Source organism: Schistocerca piceifrons, chromosome 3 (assembly GCF_021461385.2).
Source record: "Schistocerca piceifrons isolate TAMUIC-IGC-003096 chromosome 3, iqSchPice1.1, whole genome shotgun sequence".
In the NCBI taxonomy this organism is placed as follows: domain Eukaryota; kingdom Metazoa; phylum Arthropoda; class Insecta; order Orthoptera; family Acrididae; genus Schistocerca; species Schistocerca piceifrons.
Window position 1 is genome coordinate 572,329,191 of NC_060140.1, and position 12,202 is coordinate 572,341,392.

The window sequence follows — 12,202 nt, forward strand, 5'->3', positions numbered from 1 at the left end:
AACACATAGACTGGCAAAACACGTGGCCTCTCTCCTCCAGCCACACATTCTGCAAGAGCCACTGGAATTTCAACAAAAATAGTTTCATTATTTCCACACTTATAGTTCTATACACAGATAAAATTACGATATTTTGTCCTTTCTATACAGTAGCTTTCAAACATACTTTCTGCATTAATTGGATCAAAATCATGTCTTGCTTTACATCCCATTTACCCTTACACAAATGAAAAAGATCCTGTACGGGTTACAGTATTCCTACAAAAACTACTTACAAAGTGTAAATTTCCAAAGGCAATTAAGATTTTGATACTGTCCTTTATAAACCAATGTTCATTCAAGCAAAACCACCTTGATGGTCAGCGTTTCTTACAGAATAATTTGCAAGTCATTAATTTTTATTTCTTTATTATTTTGATAGCTTGAAGTTAACACAATTATGTTCCAATGCATTAGGAAAGTATTTCAACATTTTTGAATATTCTTAAGGGCATCTATTTTGCAAGGTTGTTTGTAGTTTTTAAAATATGTTACTAATTTCTACATCCCTATTTCTGATTGCTAGTTTCCCTGACACATACATAAAGGACTCAGGACATATCATTGAGAAGCTGAAGAAACTATAACTTGCCTTAAATGAGATCCTGGTCAGCTTTGATGTTGTTTCTTTGTTTACAAAAGTGCCACTCAGTGAATCTATGGAGCACATTGGTTCCATATTCCTGCAAAACATCACCAAGTTCTTTCATGCATGTCTCACCATGATCTATTTCACATGGAATGACAACTTCTGTGAATAGCTGGAAGGCATCATCATGGGTAGTCCACTTTGTCCAGTGGTGACCAACTTCTTCATGGAACATTTTGGAGCATAGACACTGGACTGGGCACCTTGTAAACCTAAGGGGTGGTACAGATACATCAATGACACTCTAGTTGTGTGTAGCCATGGTGAGGAACAGCTCAGTGACTTCCTGAGACACTTGAATGGCCACCATGCCAAAGTAAAATTTACCATGAAAGTGGAAAACAACAAACAACTACCAATTCTATATGTGCTGATCACAAGGGATGGTGAAAGCCTGGGACATAGCATGTATTAAAAATCGACACACATGCACCAATACCTGCATAAACTGTCAAATCACCACCCGAGCCAGAAAAGAGGCTTGATTAATATGCTCGTAATGTGAGCAAGACAAATATGTTCGTCACAACATCTCTGGCACGAAATGTAACAACTGGAGTGTTTTCTGAGGAGCAGTGGGTACTCCACAAATTATATTAGAAGTATAGCTACACTCATAATGTGAGCAAGACAAATATGTGAGCCGCAGCACCTCAGGCATGAAATGCAAAATCTGGAAAGTGTTCTAAGGAGCAATGGGTATTGCACAAGCTATATTAGAAGTATAACAGAGTCACACACTCGGTGAAGTGACACAATGGGAAAAGAAATGTTGGGTGTGGTCTTCCTGTCATACATTCCCAGAGTGACAGAATTGGCTGTATATTTTGCAAACACAGCCCTAAGATTATTTACAAACTGACAAAAAAGATCAAAGAGTGTCTCAGATTGGCAAAGGAGAAAAGGGACCCAGTGGAAATGTCAGGACTATATCACATACCATGCATATGTGGAAAAGTTTATACTGGAATGACTAGTGACATTGCAATTTGCGACAAGTGAATAAATTGGTCGTGTCAGAGCAGGCGCTGAGTGAGGCAAAACACATAGTAAAATTCACCAACATGGAAGTTCTGGCTGTAGAGAAGAGCTATCACACCCGTTTTTTCAGAGAAGCTATACAAATACACAAACACAAGAATAGCTCCAACAAGAAAGAAGAAAGCCTCAAGGTAAACAGATCCTGGATTCCCATGCTGTGGCAAGTGACTATTGCAGGTAGCAGAACAGCACCACAAATGACCAGAGAAGAGCCCTTGGACGTTGGCAGCTGCAAGCTCAGCTTCCGTCCACCACTAGCAATGGAGGGTGAAGCTTTGACAATGCTAGCCACTCGTGGTAGCGAAACATCAGAAAAATCATCAGACAAATATCAGCCAAAGAACCCCAGACAGAAGCCAACAGGTAGTTTGTAAACAAGTGGAAACAAAAGCCTTAACGATTTTGTGATAAATATTTGTTTAATTTATGGTTTTTTATCTAGTAAGATTTAAATGAACATCTGTAAGCTAAGAAATCTATTTTATCAGTTAAATGAGAGGTTGATGGCAGTTAATTCCAGAACCCTATGTGAGTTGTGCTGAATCAGATAAACTGTAACTTCCTTAAGTGCCAAATAATGTATCAAAAGCTATCTCATCAACAGCTCTTGTGTGCTTCTAGGAGTAGTGAAGTGTGTCACTGAGTAACTGCAGTGAATAATATTGACTCAATACAGTTTCATATCTAAAAATTTATTTGATATTTTTCGCGAATGCAAGTTTAAAAGAAAGCAGAAACCATGCACTATGCACCAAACATACAAAATTTCAAGAACAGAGAAAACACAGATAGGTATGACAGGATTTAAGTTTGTTGGACAAATGATAGATCTCTGATGACCTTTAGCTGAAACACAGATTAAATTACATCCAAATCTTTGACCACTAAATTCAACAGTTTTTTATTACTAGCATCTGAAAACATACAGGCAAAAAATGAGCCACAGAGAACAGATTTATTAAATTTACTTAAAAAGACACTGCATTTTCCAACAGCAGATATCAATTTTGCCAGTTCGACTGTTAAAGAATTCTCAAACATTATTAGGTCACTGAATAGCAGTAACTTCTATGATGACACTTTGACCAATATACTAAAATCATCTACTGACCTTATACATTCGTATCGAATTACCTGTTTTGAGGTTTACTTCCTGAAAGAATAAATGTGCAGCTGTAATAGCCATTTGAAAGTGGAGAAAAGCATGTGACCTCTAATTATATACCCATCTCCCTCCTTCTCATTTCCACTTTTCTAACAATAAGCTCATAACAACTGCTTAATCTGGCTCCTGTAAAAGATTATCAACAGAAAAAGAAATATATCACCTCAAAAACTGCATTCTGTTAGAGCTAAACATGAAAAAATTATTCTGTTACTGTTTCCCGTGACCTTTCCAAAGCTTACAATTATGTAGGTCATAAAATTTTGCCACAGAAACAAATGTAATGATGTTAAAGCCCTCCCCCCCCCCCCCCCTCTACCTTTTTTTCTTGTAAGACTCATAACTCAACAACAGAAAACATAAAGACTACATTAATAAATGGTACCATGGGAATGGAACTAAGTTTGGACTGTGGAAACATTAAACAAGATGTCCCACAGTGATCAATACTTGGACAACTCCTACTCTTGACTTACACAAATTTTTTAGCAAAGACAATGGAAGACTCTTCAAAAAGGAAGTTTTAGCTGATGATACTGATGAAGGACCGAAACAAGTCCATTGAGCCTTAAGCTTAAAAAAATTATGTTTTGCTATTCCAAAGAAATAAAATTTACCTACTGGCACCACAAGTGGATATCAATGAGAACTTACTAAATGTGTGAAATTCTTAGGCGCCAAGATGAATAACAAACTGACTTGGCACTAGCACATTAATAAATTAAGCAAAAATTTCAGTAATACTTGCTTTTCTTTTAGAAATGTTATGTGCTGATCTGCAGATGGGATTGGTAGCATACTTTCACTCAGTACTGTCCTGTGGCAATACAGCCAAGGCAAAAATTATATGCCAGTGCATTTATACTCTAACAGTATTTGTGATTAATAACCATCTGGTTAGTCATGAATGTTAAAGCGCCACTTCTGGGATGAGGAGGTGTACTAGCTTCTTATCGAATATGCATAATGAATTAATGATGAATGTCAGATGTGCTGGCTTCTTATCAAATACGCATGATGGATTAATGATGAACGTCAGCATACTGGCTAGCTTGGACATGGTTTTTGGGCAGTTTCCTACACCCCATTACGTGAATGCCAGTCTGGTATCCACCTCATTTACACAATCTGCAAACATTTAGAAAATATTCACTCACTTAACATGAATGATATTACATTCAAACAATTGTGGTACACTTTTTCCATCCTGGGAGGTAATGGGTTGGCAGTAGGAAGGGAATCTGCCCATCCCTTAAATTAACCATGCCAAATCCATTTAGAATTGCCAAACCTGTGCTAATGTGGAACAAAGGCACAAGAAAAAAGAAGGTATTTGTGATTAGTAATCAGAGTGAATTTAGCATCAACTGTGGAACTTACAACAGTAATACTAGAAGTGAAAGTAATTCCCATATAGATTACGTGTACCTGTCAGGAGTTCAGAATGTAGTCTTTAAAGGTAGCCAGGAGACATCAGAAAAGAAATTGGAAATACTCACACATTAAAAAAGTGCAAGAGTCCTTATTACCCATTCCTGTATAACTTATCAGAATATCCTGACCTTAAGATGTGAGAGGAGGACGAAGAGCAACTTTTTTCAATGTAACTGCCTTCTTCTAAGATAGCAGTATTAATTATCAATATGAGACAGTTATTACTACACATAATTGCTTGTTAATAAACTTTACAGATCTTGCCTACAAAGACTACCTCTGCCTGTTGACGAATAACTTAACTCCTAACTTACAGAACACAATATGTGTGTGAATGAGTGAATGACTGAACTTCACTCTAAAGAGGAGTTGCTCACCATTTGGTGAAACAGGAATGTATATAGACATGAATAACAGTAATCATGTTATAACGGCATAGATTTCTGATTTGCAGTGAGGAGGCTCACAAAATTCAGGAATCAAGTCAGAAATAATAATGGAATGACTGAGATTTGGATGCAGATGATAACATGGAGCTTACTGATGGTTCACAAACAAAAACTAAAAAGAAATAAAATCTCAAGATGCAGATGGAAAATAAAGAAAACAAAAAGAAAGTGTGGGGTGCACACAAGGTTTTTTTTAGATTAGGGAAGTCTTCATCTATTCCAGATAATGATAACTGCAGGAAACTCAGAAGTATCAATGTGAGATTGAAAGAAATGCATCCCATAGATGAGAGTATTAAAATCCTGATGGTAAACTGCTGAAGCATTCACAACAAAGTGCCAGAGTTTGAAGCATACATGAAAAGCAATGAAGCTCACATAATACTAGGCACAGATAGCTATTGAAACCTGAAATTGATAGCAGTGAGATTTATGGGGAAAATTTAGGTATATATCAAAAGGATAGACAATTGGGAAATGGAGATGATGTATTTGCTGCTGTATAGAAGAAACTCAGATCCACCAAGATGGAAACTGAAGCTACATGTGAGGTCATTAGGGCAAGACTCAGTATTAGAGGTGGGCATAAAATTATAATTGGGTCCTTTTATCACCCAACAGACTCATCTCCTGTTGTAACTGAAAACTTTAGAAAAAATCTTAGTTCACTTTAATTGGGAAAATTACATCGAAACTGGTGTCAGTGATCATGACGTGATTGTGGTAACAATGATTACCAAAGTACAAAAGACAACTAAAACAAGCAGAAAGATATATATGTTCAGTAAACTAGACTTTTAAAAAATCAGTAGTGTCATATGTCACTGAGGAACTCGAAACTTTCAACACATGGCAGGAGCATGTAGAGATCTATGGCTCAAGTTTAAAAGAACAGTTGACCATGCATTGGACAGATATGTACCCTGTAGAACAGTTCATGATGGGAGGGAATCTCTGTGGTGTCAGTCACTGTAAAGAAACTTCTAAAGAAACAGAGATTACTGCATAATAAGTGCAGGGTTACAGATAGAGAGATGCTGAAAGAAATGCATTTGGCTGTCAAGTGAGCAATGCATGATGCCTTCAGTGACTACTGTAGCAAACTATTGTCAAGTGATGTTTCACAGAACCCAAAGAAATTCTGATCATATGTAAAGGCTGTTAGTGGAACCAAAGTTAGTTTCGAGTCCTTAGTGAACGAGACAGGAACTGAAACTGAGGGTAGCAATCAGAAGCTGAAATGCATAGTCATCTGTCTTCTGTTTTTGTTTTGAACAGCGAGTGTCTGTTGGTCACAGCCAGTGTGCTCCTGCCGCCATTGGATAAGCAGCTGCCAGCAGCAAGTCCTATACTCTTAGCTCACTTATTTGTTACATAGTTTAATTCTTTATTTATTTACATGTTTTTGGGTACTTGCATTGTTTAATTCATAAATTTTGGGCGTATTATAGTATTTGAGAGTTGTAGCATTGTGTTTTAGTACCTGAATAGTGTAAAATCACGTAGTCTCCTTCTGCCGCCGAGCAGTGTGTCAGCAGTGCGCAAGTAGCAGCATTACTGCATTTACTAGGCAATCTTGTATTTTAATAACCATTTAAATTTTGTGTCAAATTGTTTGTGCTCTCTGTAGATTAGTTCAGATGTTCTTTGCACAACAGTATTTAGCATGGATAGGGACTGCGACTGCTGTGTTTGGATGCAGGCTGAGTTGGCATCCCTTCGCTCCCAGCTTCAGGCAGTGTTGGCTTCGGTCACACAGCTTGAGGCTGTTGCCAATGGGCATCACTGTGTGGGTCCGGACGGGGGTTTGTCGGGGACGGCCAGCTCGTCCCAAGCTTCCCCCAATCAGACTATGGCTGTGGCTGCCCGGGATACTGCCCACATTGAGGCTGACCCCTCACCCGTGGTAGAGTGGGAGGTCATCTCGAGGTGTGGCAGGGGGCGAAAGACATTCCAGAGGGCTGAACGGAAGGCCTCTCCAGTTTGTCTGACGAACTAGTTTCAGGCTCTGTCTCCGGCTGATACTGATTTTTGGCCGGATATGGCTGCTTGTCCTGTTCCAGAGGTTGCCTCTCAATCTGCAAGATCCGGGCGGTCGCAGAGGGTGGGCTTACTGGTAGTTGGGAGCTCCAACGTCAGGCACGTAATGGGGCCCCTTAGGGATATGGCTGCAAGGCAGGGGAAGAAAACCAATGTGCACTCCTTGTGCATACTGGGGCAGGAAGGGGGGTGGGGGTGGTCATTCCAGATGTGGAAAGGGTCCTTCCAGATGCCATGAAGGGTACAGGGTGCACCCATCTGAAGGTGGTAGCTCATATCGGCACAAATGATGTGTGTCACTATGGATTGATGGATTGGAGGAAATCCTCTCTGGCTTCCAGCGGCTATTTGATTTGGTGAAGACTGCCAGTCTTGCTAGTGGGATGAAAGCAGAGCTCACCATCTGCAGCATCGTCGACAGGACTGACTGTGGACCTTTGGTACAGAGCCGAGTGGAGGGTCTAAATCAGAGGCTGAGACAGTTCTGCGACCATGTGGGCTGCAGATTCCTCGACTTGCGTCATAGGGTGGTGGGGTTTCGGGTTCCACTGGATAGGTCAGGAGTCCACTACACCCAGCAGTCAGCTACACGGGTAGCAGGGGCTGTGTGGCATGGACTGGGCGGTTTTTTAGGTTAGATGGCCTCGGGCAAGTCCAGAAAGGGCAACAGCCTCAAAGGGTGCGGGGAAAAGTCAGGACATGCAGGGACCAAGCAGCAATTGGTATTGTAATTGTAAACTGCTGAAGCTGCATTGGTAGAGTACCGGAACTTCAAGTGCTGATAGAAAGCACCGAAGCTGAAATTGTTATAGGTACAGAAAGCTGGCTGAAGCCAGAGATAAATTCTGCCAAAATTTTACAAAGGCACAGATGATATTTAGAAAGGATAGATCGCATGCAACCAGTGGTGGCGTGTTTGTCGCTGTCAGTAGTAGTTTATCCTGTAGTGAAATAGAGGTGGATAGTTCCTGTGAATTATTATGGGTGGAGGTTATACTCAACAACTGAGCTAGGTTAATAATTGGCTCCTTTTACCGACCTCCCGACTCAGCAGCATTAGTGGCAGAACAACTGAGAGAAAATCTGGAATACATTTCATATAAATTTCCTCAGCATGTTATAGTCTTAGGTGGAGATTTCAATTTACCAGATATAGACTGGGACACTCAGAAGTTTAGGACGGGTGGTATGGGTGGTAGGGACAGAGCATCGAGTGACATTATACTGAGTGCACTATCCCAACTTCTCGACTCTGTAAGCGCAGAACAGGGAATCAGTGATCATAAGGCCATTGCAGCATCCCTGAATATGGAAGTAAATAGGAATATAAAATAAGGGAGGAAAGTTTATCTGTTCAGCAAGAGTAATAGGAGGCAGATTTGAGACTACCTAACAGATCAAAATGAAAATTTCTGATCCGACACTGACAATGTTGAGTGTTTATGGAAAAAGTTCAAGGCAATCGTAAAATGCGTTTTAGACAGGTACATGCTGAGTAAAACTGTGAGGGATGGGAAAAACCCACCGTGGTTCAACAACAAAGTTAGGAAACTACTGTGAAAGCAAAGAGAGCTTCACTGCAAGTTTAAACGCAGCCAAAACCTTTCAGACAAACAGAAGCTAAACGATGTCAAAGTTAGCGTAAGGAGAAGGATCCTTTATTGTATGATTATCAATTTGTTGTATTATATATTGTGAGCTCAAACATAAAGAGGCAACTTGAAAAAATGACCTCCTCAGTGCCAACCAGCATGGATTTTGAAAACATCAATCATGTGAAACCCAACTCGCACTTTTCTCACATGACATAATGAAAACTTTAGGTCAAGGACACCAGGTAGATGAAGTGTTTCTTGAGTTCTGAAAAGCATTTGACTTAGTACCACACCTATGCTTATTGTCAAAAGTGTGATCATATGGGATATCAAGTGAAATTTGTGACTATATTGAGTATTTTTTGGTAGGGAGGACACAGCATGTTATCTTGAATGGAGAGTCATCGTCAGATGTAGAAGTAACTTCGGGTGTGCCCCAGAGAAGTGTGTTGTGATCCTTGCTGTTCATTTTGTATGTTAATGATCTCGGCAGACAATATTAATAATAAAATAGTGGTTTTTGTAGATGATTCCGTTATCTATAATGAAGTAATATCTGAAAGAAACTGCATAAATATTCATTCAGATCTTGATAAGATTTCAACATAGTGTAGAGATTGGCAACTTGCTCTAAATGTTCAGAAATGTCAAATTTTGCACTTCATGAAATGAAAAACCATAGTATTCTATGATTACAATATTAATGAGTCACTGTTGGAATCAGCCAACTCATACAAATACGTGGGTGTAAGGCTTTGTAGGGATATGAAATTGAATGATCACATATGTTCAGTCATGGGTAAATCAGGTTATAGACTTGAGATTGCTTACAAATCACTCTTGCAACCAGTTCTAGAACATTTCTCAAGCATGTGTGACCCGTAATGGATAGGACTTACAGAGGATATTGAAAGTGTGTAGAAAAGTGCAGCATGAATGGTCACAGGTTTGTTTAATGTGTGGGAGAGTGTCACAGAGATTCTGAAGGAACTGAAGAGAAAGACTCGTGAAGATGGATGTAAACTATCCCAAGAAAGTTTATTAACAAAGTTTCAAGAACAGGCTTTAAATGATTACTCTGGGAATATACAATCACCTACATATCGCTCCTGTAAGTATAGTAAGGCTAAGATTAGAATAATTACTGCATGCACAGAGGCATTCAATCATTCTTCCCATGCTCTATGCATGAATGGAACAGGAAGGAACCCTAATAACTGGTACAATGGGATGTACTTTCTGCCATGCACTTCAAGGTGGTTTTGCAGAGTATAAATGTAGACTACTGGCCATTAAAATTGCTACACCAAGAAGAAATGCAGATGATAAACAGGTATTCATTGGACAAATATATTATACTAGAATTGACATGTGATTACATTTTCATGGAATTTGGGTGCATAGATCCTGAGAAATCAGTACCCAGAACAACCACCTCTGGCCGTAATAACGGCCTTGATACACCTGGGCATTGAGTCAAACAGAGCTTGGATGGTGTGTACAGGTACAGCTGCCCATGCAGCTTCAACACGATACCACAGTTCATCAAGAGTTGTGACTGGCGTATTGTCACGAGCCAGTTGCTCGGCCACCATTGACCAGACGTTTTCAATTGGCGAGAGATCTGGAGAATGTGCTGGCCAGGGCAGCATTCGAACATTATCTGTATCCAGAAAGGCCCATACAGGACCTGCAACATGCAGTCGTGCATTATCCTGCTGAAATGTAGGGTTTCGCAGGGATTGAATGAAGGGTAGAGCCACAGGTTGTAACACATCTGAAATGTAACGACCACTGTTCAAAGTGCTGTCAATGCGAACAAGAGGTGACTGAGACGTGTAACCAATCACACCCCATACCATCACGCTGGGTGATATGCCAGTATGGCGATGACAAATACACGCTTCCAATGTGCATTCACCACGATGTCGCCAAACACAGATGCAACCATCATGATGCTGTAAACAGAACCTGGATTCATCCGAAAAAATTATGTTTTGCCATTCGTGCACCCAGGTTCATCATTGAGTACACCATCACCGGCACTCCTGTCTGTGACCACAGCCATGGTCTCCGAGCTGAAAGTCCATGCTGCTGCAAACGTCGTCGAACTGTTCGTGCAGATGGTTGTTGTCTTGCAAACGTCCCCATCTTTTGACTCAGGGATCGGGACGTGGCTGCATTATCCATTACAGGCATGTGGATAAGATGTCTGTCATCTTGAGTGCTAGTGATACAAGGCCGTTGGGATCGAGCACGGCGTTCCGTATTACACTCCTGAACCCACCGATTCCATATTCTGCTAACAGTCATTAGATCTCGACCTACCCAAGCAGCAATGTCCCGATACGATAAACCGCAATCACGATAGGCTACAATCCAACCTTTATCAAAGTCAGAAATGTGATGGTACGCATTTCTCCTCCTTACATGAGGCATCACAACAACGTTTCACCAGGCAACGCCAGTCAACTGCTGTTTGTGTATGAGAAATCGGTTGGAAACTTTCCTCATGTCAGCACGTTGTAGGTGTTGCCACTGGCACCAACCATGTGTGAATGCTCTGAAAAGCAAATAATTTGCATATCACAGCATCTTCTTCCTGTTGGTTAAATTACGCGTCCGTAGCAAGTCATCTTCATGGTGTAGCAATTTTAATGGCCAGTAGTGTAGATGTAGATAGTGAGGAAAGGTAACAAAGGAGAGGTAACTGGAAGTAAGAGAGTAGGAAAAATGCTTATAATGAAAAAGATAAAAATGTTTCAAAATGGGAATCGATTAGAGAGAATGAAGGATGTCAGTAGAAAAAGGTAATAAGAAAATTTTTGGAAAGCAAAAAGAGAATAATTCATCAATATAAAAACCATTCAAACTGTATGTGTTGTAGAATACCCAGAGATAAGGACACATTTTTTTACAAAACGAAATCCATGGTCTAAGCAGTGACACCAATTCCCATGTCTCTACTTCTGTACTCCATAGAATGACATGTTGCTTGTAGTGTAGGCACTTGAGCTGTGGCTATTCTATCTTTGTAAGAGGTCAACTGTAATTATGCAATATTCAATACTGCACAGAATTTACAGTTCAGTTGATAGGCCACGTGTGTCCTCATCCAAGTTGCCCTACATTTGATAAGGTGTGTTGTACTTCAATGAAGTTGACGTCTTTGCTCATCGGTCAAACAGAATATTTTACAGTTGGGCTGCTCCCAGTAGTAAAAATCACAGAATAGGGAAGCATGTGAGTGGTGTCATGTAGCCTTTTTATGGTTGTCAGAGCAGACCACAAGCAATATTTTATCATAATAATTAATTAGTGGCATCCAATCCAATGTGGTGCTGTGTTTGAAGTGATAAATCATATAATTTGTTGTGATTCTCGATGTCCTGATTGAGATGTAACCTCAACTGGAAAATTTTGTGGAGACAACCAGTCATCAGAATACCGTATATTAAGTAAAAAGAGTCTACATCATACGTGATCGATGTTTAATAAAGATCAGGACAGTAAGGGGGAAACATTAAATGCAGACCATGAGATCTTATGGATTTCTTGTACAGCAAAAACTGATCCACTCATATGGGAATTTATGTCTCAGTATTTGAACTGAGGCAGAAATTATAATATAGTAAAATGATGCTAGACACTTGAAGCAAGAACAATAGAGAGTTTTAGAATTACTTTGCGCTAAGGTGTCACCTTTTGTGTTGAGTAGAATAAGCTGCTAGATGTGAACCGTCAGTGCATGTGCCATTTCACAGCACCAGCCTTCAGCTTTGATAGGTTT

General features: G+C 40.0%; 1 protein-coding gene across 3 annotated transcripts in view; it reads left to right on the forward strand.

Annotated features, from left to right (window-relative positions):
- The window catches only part of LOC124787741, a 258,172-nt gene that overhangs the window by 123,352 nt on the left and 122,618 nt on the right, over positions 1–12,202 (forward strand). The gene's annotated exons all lie outside the window — the stretch shown is intronic.